Here is a 13,327-nt window from a genome sequence, read left to right as displayed (position 1 = left end):
GCCAATCCACCACTGGATTGTGCGCTACCAACCAGGGAAGGCCCAGCACTACCGGAGTGGGAAGCCCCTCCAAAGCATAACATGAAAGCATCTCGTTATGGTGGTCCCCTACCCGAAGGTGTAAATTATGAACAATGTGGGTGAGGTTTCTCTGAGACAGAGGAGCAGAATCAATAGCGAATATGGGAATAGGTCTCTGTAGCGTACAGAGAGACAAACCCATAGTGCGGGCAAAATGGGCATCTATCAAATTTACTCCTTCTCCACTGTCTAGAAAGAAAGAAATAGTCTCCATCTTAACACCAAAAACAATAACCGCTGGCAACACAAATTGCGATGTACGTATGGAGGAAACATATACCCCCCGGCTGACATCCTCCACACAGCCTGGGGTTAGTAGTTTTCCGACGGTCTTTTGTTTCTGAGGAAAGAAGGACAGACATTAATGAAATGACCCCTCTCCCCACAAAAAAAACAAACCCCACACCTACGGCGAGCCTCAGGGGGACGGACCTGATGAGTGGTTCCTCCTAGCTGCATATGCTCGTCTAAATCCGTATAGACTAGCTGCTGGTTGGGAGGGGTTACCAATTGCTCCGGTTTTTTCAACCTGTCCCTAAGGCGTCTATCTATTCGGATAGAAAGGGTCATAACCGCATCAAGGGAAAAGGGGGTCTCATATAATGCAAGCGCATCCTTAACCCTTTCGGTTAACCCAGAGCAGAACTGACTCCTGAGAGCCGGGTCGTTCCATTGGGTATCCGTAGCCCAGCTACGGAAGTCAGAGCAATACTCCTCTACCGGCCGCTCTCCTTGTAGGAGTCTCCGTAATCTTGATTCAGCCAGTGCGACTCGGTCAGGGTCGTCATATATTAGACCCAAGGCCCCGAAAAACTCATCCACTGACCGAAGAGCCTGGGAATCAGTGGGTAAAGAGAACGCCCAGGACTGCGGGTCCCCCTGCAGCAGGGAAATAACAACCCCCACCCGCTGTTCTTCATTACGAGAGGAGTAAGGGCGCAGTTTAAAATATAATTTACAGGCCTCACGGAATGTCAAAAACTTGTCCCTTCCCCCAGAAAATCTGTCAGGGAGAGGGACCTTGGGTTCCGCAACAACCTGGTTACCAGTAGCAACCGCTGGGGTTGCGGTCAGTTGTAATTGCTGCTGTTGCTGGAGGACCGACGCCTTCAATCCTGCCACCTCCAAAGACAGGCCATGAAATTGTTTGGATAAAGCAGCAATTGGATCCATACTGGATTCTAAGTAGGTAAAATCTTTTATTTTATTTTACCTACACAAAATAAGGGCCAGATATAATGTAATGACCGGCGTCACGCACAGGGAGGGAAAAGGGAAAGCCCTGCCCAAGGGAGAGGGAAAGGTGGTGACCCCTGACTCACCTTGCGGCTGGCACCTGACTGCCCTGACGTCCCTAGACGGGTTCCTCACCCGTGCAGCGATCACGTGCCTAAACCCTGGTTTTCCCTAAAATGAGCCCTAGATAGTGAACGGGCCGGTGGGATCTCTAGTCCGCACCACTGACACTAAGAGGGAAACACCAGGGAGAGGACAGACAATACAGACAAACACATAAACCCAGGTGGGCTACCACAGCAGACCACAAAGGTCCAACAGGGATCCGGAGAGTAACGTTCTGGACCAACAACCAGAGAACGCAGCAACACAGCTCCAGTGGGTCAGTATAGAAGTCCAGGCAGGAAGCTCTATATCTGGCAACCAGAGAAGTGTGAGAGGGGAATATAAGGAGGTTGGGAGTGCTGGACAAGGAACAGCTGAGGAGAAGGAGCTACGGATCCCTGAGTGAGCCAAAAAGGGTTGCAAAGCAAACCCAGAAAGCTACCATAAGGAAACAGCCCTATCTTACATAGAGCGCGCAGCCAACCGCTGCGACTTCCTGACCCCGGGTATAACAAAGTCAGGCGTGGTTCTTGACACCCTCGTGACAGTTATTGTCCCAAACGGAGAATAAATAATTCCAGCTGATGTTAGTAAGAAGAAGTATTATTATGAGGCTGCGGCTGGGGAGTAGGGCATAACCGTTTGTCTTACCCTTCTCAGTCGGGGCCGGCAGTTGGAGAATTCCTCTCTCTGGCCACTACTCACCACGCTGTGCCGCCGTCTTCTCTCGCTGTTTGGCGTCCTCGTTCGAGACTTCCGCACCACGTGATGGTTGTCTCGCGGGAATAGCCTGTTTGTTCGTTCAAATCCTATTACTCCTTGGGGCGATTTCGATTCGAAAATCAATGGAGTGCTCCAATATTTGAAAAGTTTGCAAACTTCGTAGTAAGTCCGGATCGTTCTTTATGGGGGTGAACTACGCCAGGCGCGTTTCGGGGACGTCTCTCCCCTTCCTCAGTGGCTCACTCCCCTTCAAAATATGATTTTTCAATGTTAATTACTTTTATTGGGAAAACTAGAAATCACAAACTTAAAATAATGTTAAAACTCGACACTAAGATTAATAGGTGGTATGATAGGCAAAACATGTGTTATATTAATCAACATTGAACGATGCAATCCCTTCTTTTGTTAGCTTGGTGATGACTATTCTGTGATGCTTGACTACCCTCAACAAGAATTGTTTTTGTTGTTTGTCCCTGACCGATTCGTTAAACCTTTTTTATCAGAGCAATTCCTCCTTCTGCGGTATCATTGACCACCTTAAGAACGTTCACATGGCTTCTTAGAGAATCACTGCAGTATTCTGTCATGTCGTGGATCCCAAATAGTGTTGATCGCGAATATTCTAATTGTGAACTTTTATCTCGTATATTGGCACTTTGAGAAATTGCGAATATCTAGAATATAGTGCTATATATTCGTAATCGCGAATATTCTAGATTTTTTTTCATCAGTACCCATGATCCCTCACTGCTTCTTGCTTGTGGGCCAATGAGAAGGCTGCAATATCTTTGACTTTAGAAGTAGTGTTGATCGCAAATTTTCATATCGCAAATTTTCCGATTGTCAATTTTCGCAATCAAGAAAATAATGACTGGAGTTCACGAATTCTCGAATTCGCGAATATATGACGAATATTCACAAAATATTTACGAATTCAAATATTGCCCCTGCCGCTCATCACTGATCCCAAACTATTCAAATAACGCCTTTGCTTTATTAGTAACGATGTCTCAGGTCTTTTCCTCCAAAAACTAGGTTTTTACCCTCTAATCCTTTAATTTCCTTTTACTTTGCAATTGCATATTTTCCTTAACAGCCTAAGTAATACGTTAGTCCGAAAAAGCCAATCCTACGTTTGTTTTTGACAGATACCAAATGTGTCTCTTAGCAACTGTGAGAAAACTTTTTTTTAGCACAAGATGATGTATTTGGCTCGTTGGTCTAGGGGTATGATTCTCGCTTTGGGTGCGAGAGGTCCAGGGTTCAAATCCCGGACGAGCCCTTAACTTCCTTGTCTCGAAGCCTAGCTTTCTTCTTTTGCCTAACTTTTTTTTACATCTGCATCTGGGTAAGTGCTCAGAAGCTGTAGCATATCCAAATAATTCTTTGCAGCCCATCGACTTACAATTGCCTGGTGCAAAAAGCGAACAAATATGAGGCTGACAAAATGTGCAACCCGTTTCATTCTTTTCAATTCTCGTTGAGGAATATTCAACTGTTTAGTGAAGAGGACAATTTTAAGTGCATATATTGCCTTTTCCTTTCACCTTGCTTGATACAGAGCCCCTGGGACTCTGAAACTGAAGTCGTTTTTAGACCAACCGCCTAGGTACAGGAGTGAGAGTAGTAATAAAAGGGATCAATGTGTGCAACCTCTAAACATTATCCAATTTTATTTAAATTTGGCATATATATGTATTACATCACTGAGACTCGGGGCGTAAGCAAAGTCATATGAAAATCACATCCTTGGAAAAATGAAACACCCTAATACACCTATTGTTAGTTTTTTCCATAAGCCGACACCCTGTGGAATTTGGAGGTTTACAAAAGAGAGAAAATCTTACCCGCCTGGAGAAAGTGAGGGAAAGTAGAGTCGTTGCTCTAGAGGTGCGATTTTTTCCTTTCGGTGTGAGCAGTCCCAGATTCATATCCTGCACGAGCCCTAAAAAGTGCAATTTTGTGTTCCCTTGCAATCATTATCTGTAGGAAAGCAATGTTAATTGTCTTTACCAGAGAAGCTTCCTTTACATTACTGACAGAGGTGTTTCTCAAGAAATACCCCTGTGGCGCTGTACCTTAATTCAACTCTTCGATTCTGTAAGGAGTAGGTTAAAATCTAGGGATGAGCGAACCCGAACTGTATAGTTCGGGTTCGTACCGAATTTTGGGGTGTCCGTGACACGGACCCGAACCCGAACATTTTCATAAAAGTCCGGGTTCGAGTTCGGTGTTCGGCGCTTTCTTGGCGCTTTTTGAAAGGCTGCAAAGCAGCCAATCAACAAGCATCATACTACTTGCCCCAAGAGGCCATCACAGCCATGCCTACTATTGGCATGGCTGTAATTGGCCAGTGCAGCATGTGACCCAGCCTCTATATAAGCTTGGGTCACGTAGCGCTGCACGTCACTCTGCTGATACAAGTGTAGGGAGAGGTTGCAGCTGCGACGTTAGGGCGAGATTAGGCAGTGATTAACTCCTCCAAAAGACTTCATTCAGTGATCGATCTACAGCTGTGGATCATTGAACTGCTGCTATTCAATTGCTCAGTGTTTTTAGGCTGCCCAGAGCGTTTTTCAGTCACTTTTTTCTGGGGTGATCGGCGGCCATTTTGTGACTTGTGGTGCGCCAGCACAAGCTGCCACCAAGTACATTTAACCATCAATAGTGTGGTTATTTTTTGCTATATCCTACATCAGGGTCAAGCTTTCATCAAGTGCATTTAACCATCAATAGTGTGGTTATTTTTTGGCCATATACTACATCAGGGGCAAGCTGAGCCTGTCCCCCAAGTGCATTTAACCATCAATAGTGTGGTTATTTTTTGCTATATCCTACATCAGGGTCAAGCTTTCATCAAGTGCATTTAACCATCAATAGTGTGGTTATTTTTTGGCCATATACTACATCAGGGGCAAGTTGAGCCTGTCACAAAGTGCATTTAACCATCAATAGTGTGGTTATTTTTTGGCCATATACTACATCAGGGGCAAGTTGAGCCTGTCACCCAGTGCCTAAAAAATCGGCCTCACATTTATATTCATCCAAATCTGTCATTACTGCTTTAGCTGGTCAAGTTATTTAGTGTCCGTCAAAGCACAGTTTTTGTTCTGGGTTGAAAAACAATTCCCAATTTTACAATTCTCAAAATTAGTGGTTTCTGCTGTATCAGGCCTACTTTAAATCTATCCCTAAAAGTGTAGATTAGATTCAAGGTGCTGATAGGGTAATTCTCAAGAACTTCACACACACGCTACAGTGCAGATCCAAGTCTAATTCTGTGATTAAACGTATACCTGTCACCCAGCGCCTAAAAAATAGGCCTCACATTTATATTCATCCAAATCTGTCATTACTGTTTTAGCTGGTCAAGTTATTTTTAGTGTCCGTCAAAGCACAGTTTTTGTTCTGGGTTGAAAAACAATTCCCAATTTTGCAATTCTCAAAATTAGTGGTTTCTGCTGTATCAGGCCTACTTTAAATCTATCCCTAAAAGGGTAGATTAGATTCAAGGTGCTGATAGGGTAATTCTCAAGAACTTCACACACACACACACTACAGTGCAGATCCAAGTCTAATTCTGTGATTAAACATATACCTGTCGCCCAGCGCCTAAAAAATAGGCCTCACATTTATATTCATCCAAATCTGTCATTACTGTTTTAGCTGGTCAAGTTATTTAGTGTCCGTCAAAGCACAGTTTTTGTTCTGGGTTGAAAAACAATTCCCAATTTTGCAATTCTCAAAATTAGTGGTTTCTGCTGTATCAGGCCTACTTTAAATCTATCCCTAAAAGGGTAGATTAGATTCAAGGTGCTTATAGGGTAATTCTCAAGAACTTCACACACACGCTACAGTGCAGATCCAAGTCTAATTCTGTGATTAAACGTATACCTGTCACCCAGCGCCTAAAAAATAGGCCTCACATTTATATTCATCCAAATCTGTCATTACTGTTTTAGCTGGTCAAGTTATTTTTAGTGTCCGTCAAAGCACAGTTTTTGTTCTGGGTTGAAAAACAATTCCCAATTTTGCAATTCTCAAAATTAGTGGTTTCTGCTGTATCAGGCCTACTTTAAATCTATCCCTAAAAGGGTAGATTAGATTCAAGGTGCTGATAGGGTAATTCTCAAGAACTTCACACACACGCTACAGTGCAGATCCAAGTCTAATTCTGTCCGTAAACGTATACCTGTCACCCAGCGCCTATATAATAGGCCTCAAATTTGTATTCAGCTAAATCTGTCATTACTGGTGTGCCTGTATTAGTGTAATACGGTACCTAAATAGATAGCCAGATAGTGTTAGGTGTCTGTAAAAAAAGGCCTGAATTTGAATTCAATACATTGGCCCGAATAATATTTTTCTTATTGTGGTGAACTGTAACAATGAGGAAAACATCTAGTAAGGGACGCGGACATGGTCATGGTGGTGTTAGTGGACCCTCTGGTGCTGGGAGAGGACGTGGCCGTTCTGCCACAGCCACACGTCCTAGTGTACCAACTACCTCAGGTCCCAGTAGCCACCAGAATTTGCAGCGATATTTGGTGGGGCCCAATGCCGTTCTAAGGATGGTAAGGCCTGAGCAGGTACAGGCATTAGTCAATTGGGTGGCCGACAGTGGATCCAGCACGTTCACATTATCTCCCACCCAGTCTTCTGCAGAAAGCGCACAGATGGCGCATGAAAACCAAGCCCATCAGTCTGTCACATCACCCCCATGCATATCAGGGAAACTGTCTGAGCCTCAAGTTATGCAGCAGTCTCTTATGCTGTTTGAAGACTCTGCTGGCAGGGTTTCCCAAGGGCATCCACCTAGCCCTTCCCCAGGGGTGGAAGAGATAGAATGCACTAACGCACAACCACTTATGTTTCCTGATGATGAGGACATGGGAATACCACCTCAGCACGTCTCTGATGATGATGAAACACAGGTGCCAACTGCTGCGTCTTTCTGCAGTGTGCAGACTGAACAGGAGGTCAGGGATCAAGACTGGGTGGAAGACGATTCAGGGGACGATGAGGTCCTAGACCCCACATGGAATGAAGGTCGTGCCACTGACTTTCACAGTTCGGAGGAAGAGGCAGTGGTGAGACCGAGCCAACAGCGTAGCAAAAGACAAAGAGGGAGCAGTGGGCAAAAGCAGAACACCCGCCGCCAAGAGACTCCGCCTGCTACTGACCGCCGCCATCTGGGACCGAGCACCCCAAAGGCAGCTTCAAGGAGTTCCCTGGCATGGCACTTCTTCAAACAATGTGCTGACGACAAGACCCGAGTGGTTTGCACGCTGTGCCATCAGAGCCTGAAGCGAGGCATTAACGTTCTGAACCTTAGCACAACCTGCATGACCAGGCACCTGCATGAACTGCAGTGGAGTAAACACCTTAAAAACAAGGAAGTCACTCAGGCTCCCTCCTGCTACCTCTTCTGCTGCTGCCGCCTCGGCCTCTTCTGCTGCTGCCGCCGCCTCGGCCTCTTCCTCCGCCTCTGGAGGAACGTTGGCACCTGCCGCCCAGCAAACATGGGATGTACCACCAACACCACCACCTGCGTCACCAAGTATCTCAACCATGTCACACGGCAGCGTTCAGCTCTCCATCTCACAAACATTTGAGAGAAAGCGTAAATTCCCACCTAGCCACCCTCGATCCCTGGCCCTGAATGCCAGCATTTCTAAACTACTGGCCTATGAAATGCTGTCATTTAGGCTGGTGGACACAGACAGCTTCAAACAGCTCATGTCGCTTGCTGTCCCACAGTATGTTGTTCCCAGCCGGCACTACTTCTCCAAGAGAGCCGTGCCTTCCCTGCACAACCAAGTATCCGATAAAATCAAGTGTGCACTGCGCAACGCCATCTGTGGCAAGGTCCACCTAACCACAGATACGTGGACCAGTAAGCACGGCCAGGGACGCTATATCTCCCTAACTGCACACTGGGTAAATGTAGTGGCGGCTGGGCCCCAGGCGGAGAGCTGTTTGGCGCACGTCCTTCCGCCGCCAAGGATCGCAGGGCAACATTCTTTGCCTCCTGTCTCCTCCTCCTCCTACTCAGCTTCCTTCTCCTCTTCTTCCACCTGCTCATCCAGTCAGCCACACACCTTCACCACCAACTTCAGCACAGCCCGGGGTAAACGTCAGCAGGCCATTCTGAAACTCATATGTTTGGGGGACAGGCCCCACACCGCACAGGAGTTGTGGCAGGGTATAGAACAACAGACCGACGAGTGGTTGCTGCCGATGAGCCTCAAGCCTGGCCTGGTGGTGTGTGATAATTGGCGAACTTTCGTTTCAGCTCTGGGACTAGCCGTTTTGACGCACATCCCTTGCCTGGCGCATGTGCTGAATTTGGTGGTGCAGAAGTTCATTCACAACTACCCCGACATGTCAGAGCTGCTGCATAAAGTGCGGGCCGTCTGTTCACACTTCCGGCGTTCACATCCTGCCGCTGCTCGCCTGTCTGCGCTACAGCGTAACTTCGGCCTTCCCGCTCACCGCCTCATATGCGACGTGCCCACCAGGTGGAACTCCACCTTGCACATGCTGGACAGACTGTGCGAGCAGCAGCAGGCCATAGAGGAGTTTCAGCTGCAACACGCACGGGTCAGTCGCACTGCGGATCAGCCCCACTTCACCACCAATGACTGGGCCTCCATGCGAGACCTGTGTGCCCTGTTGCGCTGTTTCGAGTACTCCACCAACATGGCCAGTGGCGATGACGCCGTTATCAGCGTTACAATACCACTTCTATGTCTCCTTGAGAAAACACTTAGGGCGATGATGGAAAAGGAGGTGGCCCAGGAGGAGGAGGAGGAAGAGGGGTCATTTTTAGCACTTTCAGGCCAGTCTCTTCGAAGTGACTCAGAGGGAGTTTTTTTGCAACAGCAGAGGCCAGGTACAAATGTGGCCACACAGGGCCCACTACTGGAGGACGAGGAGGACGAGGATGAGGAGGAGGTGGAGGAGGATGAGGATGAAGCTTGTTCACAGCGGGCTGGCACCCAACGCAGCTCGGGCCCATCACTGGTGCGTGGCTGGGGGGAAACGCAGGACGATGACGATACGCCTCCACAGAAGACAGCTTGTCCTTACCTCTGGGCAGCCTGGCACACATGAGCGACTACATGCTGCAGTGCCTGCGCAACGACAGCAGAGTTGCCCACATTTTAACGTGTGCGGACTAATGGGTTGCCACCCTGCTGGATCCACGGTACAAAGACAATGTGCCCACCTTACTTCATGCACTGGAGCGTGATAGTAAGATGCGAGAGTACAAGCGCACGTTGGTAGACGCGCTACTGAGAGCATTCCCAAATGTCACAGGGGAACAAGTGGAAGCCCAAGGCGAAGGCAGAGGAGGAGCAAGAGGTCGCCAACGCAGCTGTGTCACGGCCAGCTACTCTGAGGGCAGGGTTAGCATGGCAGAGATGTGGAAAAGTTTTGTCACCACGCCACAGCTAACTGCACCACCACCTGATACGGAACGTGTTAGCAGGAGGCAACATTTCAATAACATGGTGGAACAGTACCTGTGCACACCCCTCCACGTACTGACTGATGGTTCGGACCCATTCAACTTCTGGGTCTCCAAATTGTCCATGTGGCCAGAGCTAGCCTTTTATGCCTTGGAGGTGCTGGCCTGCCCGGCGGCCAGCGTTTTGTCTGAACGTGTATTCAGCACGGCAGGGGGCGTCATTACAGACAAACGCAGCCGCCTGTCTACAGCCAATGTGGACAAGCTGACATTCATAAAAATGAACCAGGCATGGATCCCACAGGACCTGTCCATCCCTTGTGCAGATTAGACATTAACTACCTCCCCTTAACAATATATTATTCTACTCCAGGGCACTTCCTCATTCAATCCTATTTTTATTTTCATTTTACCATTATATTGCGGGGCAACCCAAAGTTGAATGTACCTCTCCTCTGTCTGGGTGCCGGGGCCTAAAAATATCTGACAGTGGCCTGTTCCAGTGGTGGGTGACATGAAGCCTGATTCTCTGCTATGATATGAAGACTGATTCTCTGCTGACATGAAGCCTGAATCTCTGTTATGGGACCTCTCTCCTCTGCCTGGGTGCCTGGGCCTAAATATGTGACAATGGACTGTTCCAGTGGTGGGTGATGTGAAGCCTGATTCTCTGCTATGAAATGAAGACTGATTCTCTGCTGACATGAAGCCTGAATCTCTGTTATGGGACCTCTCTCCTCTGCCTGGGTGCCTGGGCCTAAATATGTGACAGTGGCCTGTTCCAGTGGTGGGTGACGTGAAGCCTGATTCTCTGCTATGACATGAAGACTGATTCTCTGCTGACATGAAGCCTGAATCTCTGTTATGGGACCTCTCTCCTCTGCCTGGGTGCCTGGGCCTAAATATGTGACAGTGGCCTGTTCCAGTGGTGGGTGACGTGAAGCCTGATTCTCTGCTATGACATGAAGACTGATTCTCTGCTGACATGAAGCCAGATTCTCTGTTATGGGACCTCTCTCCTCTGCCTGGGTGCCTGGGCCTAAATATCTGACAATGGACTGTTCCAGTGTTGGGTGACGTAAAGCCTGATTCTCTGCTATGACATGCAGACTGATTCTCTGCTGACATGAAGCCAGATTCTCTGTTATGGGACCTCTCTCCTCTGCCTGGGTGCCTGGGCCTAAATATCAGACAATGGACTGTTCCAGTGTTGGGTGACGTAAAGCCTGATTCTCTGCTATGACATGCAGACTGATTCTCTGCTGACATGAAGCCAGATTCTCTGTTACAGGACCTCTCTCCTCTGCCTGGGTGCCTGGGCCTAAATATCTGACAATGGACTGTTCCAGTGTTGGGTGACGTAAAACATGATTCTCTGCTATGACATGCAGACTGATTCTCTGCTGACATGAAGCCAGATTCTCTGTTACGGGACCTCTCTCCTCTGCCTGGGTGCCGAGGCCTAAATATATGACAATGGACTGTTACAGTGGTGGGTGACGTGAAGCCAGATTCTCTGCTATGGCATGAAGACTGATTCTCTGCTGACGTGAAGCCAGATTCTCTGCTCTGGGACCTCTCTCCAATTGATATTGGTTAATTTTTATTTATTTTATTTTTATTTTTATTCATTTCCCTATCCACATTTGTTTGCAGAGGATTTACCTACATGTTGCTGCCTTTTGCAGCCCTCTAGCTCTTTCCTGGGCTGTTTTACAGCCTTTTTAGTGTTGAAAAGTTCGGGTCCCCATAGACTTCAATGGGGTTCGGGACGAAGTTCGGGTCGGGTTCGGATCCCGAAACCGAACATTTCCGGGAAGTTCGGCCGTACTTCTCGAACCCGAACATCCAGGTGTTCGCTCAACTCTATTAAAATCCCCAACCAGACCTGAAGACGAAAAGCAGTTTTCTCCTTCCGGTTTCCACAGTTTAGCTCATTGGTCTTGGGGGTGTTATGATGGCTTAGGGTGCAAGAGGTCTGGACCTGAAGTGCTGGACGAAGCTGCTCTTTTAAAAACTCCCTTTAGAGTTAATCCTGTATCGCTTATCTTACAAAGTTGCTGTTGTAGGTACCAGGCAAGCTCTCCACCTCATTGAAGTTCGAGTGGCGAATTTCAGAACGCTAAAGAAAGCACAAGCTGATGTATTTGGCTCGTTGGTCTAGGGGTATGATTCTCGCTTTGGGTGCGAGAGGTCCTGGGTTCAAATCCCGGATGAGCCCTTAACTTCCTTGTCTAGAAGCGTAGCTTTCTTCCTTTGCTCACCTATTACCCGTTTTAAGCCTGCCTCTTGTGGCATTTGCTACTTTACAAAAGCCAGAAAAATCGTCTCCTCTTTAAGACGGTAAACGAGAGTAGTTTTGTTGGTGTAGCGATGTGGTTCTTTCTTTTGGTGTGGGAGGTTCTGTCTTCTAATCCCACGTGATCCCTTATAGCTGTACTTTCCAATTCCCTTGCCATCGTTATCTGCACAAGAGCGTTGGACCTTACCTTTACCAAAGCAGCGGTCTTCATGTCACGGACAAAGGTCTTTCTCCGGAAGCATTCTACTAAGGGTAGCCTAATTCAACTTGGATGCCTTTAGAAGTGGGAATCCAAGCAAGCCCAACGTTGTTGTTCTCAAAGAACACACTAGTTGGTCAAGGGGTATGATTCAAACATAGGATGCGAGGAAAATTAATACCAAGTGAGCCCTTGGTACCAAAACGGTTATCTTCTTCCACTTCTGTATGTTGAGTGTAGTCTTCTCCTTGTAAGTCTCTTGATGCCGGCATTAAAGCTCTCATAATGAATCATGTGAATAAATATGGATAGCGCAAAATGCATTTTGTTGATATTCTCAGGGTGTCCCGTCTGGGGAGGGTCTAGATACTCAGTAAGGGTGTGAGAGGACCTAGGTTTAAATCTCGGACAAGCCTAGTATTTCGAAAGCTCCTGTGACGGTGAATCTGTAGTGCTTCCCCTATTTATTTGCCTGTGTAGGTACCAAGCAAGCCACTGTAGCAAGAGCGTGCCGTCTGAGGCTCGTTGGTCTAGGGGTATGATTCTCGCTTAGGGTGCGAGAGTCCGGGTTCAAATCCCAGACGAGCCCTGAGAAACCTTGCTTTTGGATTCCCCTTCCATCACTGTCGGTAGAAAAGCATAGTTCTTGGTCTTAACCGGATCAGCGTGCCAGAAATTACAGGCGAGCCCTTGCTCATCTTGTAGAGAAACCGAGGTTTTTCTTCTGTAGCCACCTGTTGTCAATTTCCTCAAATAAGCCTTCCTGGGGCGGAGTCTAGCAGCCGAGCCGGATGCAGGCTGTGTGAAGAGCTCTGCTGCTGACCGAGCCCTTTTGAGCATATTATAGCGTTTTTCAAAGCTCAAAATGGGAAAGATCGGCAAGGATATAGCCTAAAGAAACGCCTGGGAAGCTGAGGGCCGCTTCAAATCAAAGTGATCTGGACAGATTTGTGAGAAAGACCGAAGTAAGGTCAGAATCCAAGATGGCGAACCGCACGCCGAGCGGCACTAACTGCAGGTAAGACGCTGACTCAGAGGGGGAGGAGGAGATAGCGACACAGAGAAACAACCTAAGCGGACCGATTTACCTCTGTCCAGAGTCTGCATGAGAGACCTCCTACACGACGCTTTAGAGCCCCTCAGGCAGGATCTATCTGAAATAAAAGCTGGATATGCATCAGCTCAGTGCCAGAGTGGAAGCACT

The 13,327-nt window shown here is 47.6% G+C and overlaps 3 non-coding genes across 3 annotated transcripts; all 3 read left to right on the top strand.

Annotated features, from left to right (window-relative positions):
- The first annotated feature begins 3,358 nt into the window (after window positions 1-3,358).
- TRNAP-UGG lies at window positions 3,359-3,430 on the top strand. The gene has a single exon. It is a non-coding gene; the product is annotated as a tRNA-Pro (tRNA).
- Window positions 3,431-11,771: 8,341 nt separating this feature from the next.
- Window positions 11,772-11,843, top strand: TRNAP-UGG. The gene has a single exon. It is a non-coding gene; the product is annotated as a tRNA-Pro (tRNA).
- Window positions 11,844-12,642: 799 nt separating this feature from the next.
- On the top strand, window positions 12,643-12,712 carry TRNAP-AGG. Its single transcript has one exon. It is a non-coding gene; the product is annotated as a tRNA-Pro (tRNA).
- Window positions 12,713-13,327: the final 615 nt, after the last annotated feature.

Source organism: Bufo bufo, chromosome 6 (assembly GCF_905171765.1).
Source record: "Bufo bufo chromosome 6, aBufBuf1.1, whole genome shotgun sequence".
NCBI classification, from domain to species: domain Eukaryota; kingdom Metazoa; phylum Chordata; class Amphibia; order Anura; family Bufonidae; genus Bufo; species Bufo bufo.
Note: the sequence above shows the minus strand (reverse complement) of the source record. Positions and strands in the feature narration are given on the sequence as shown.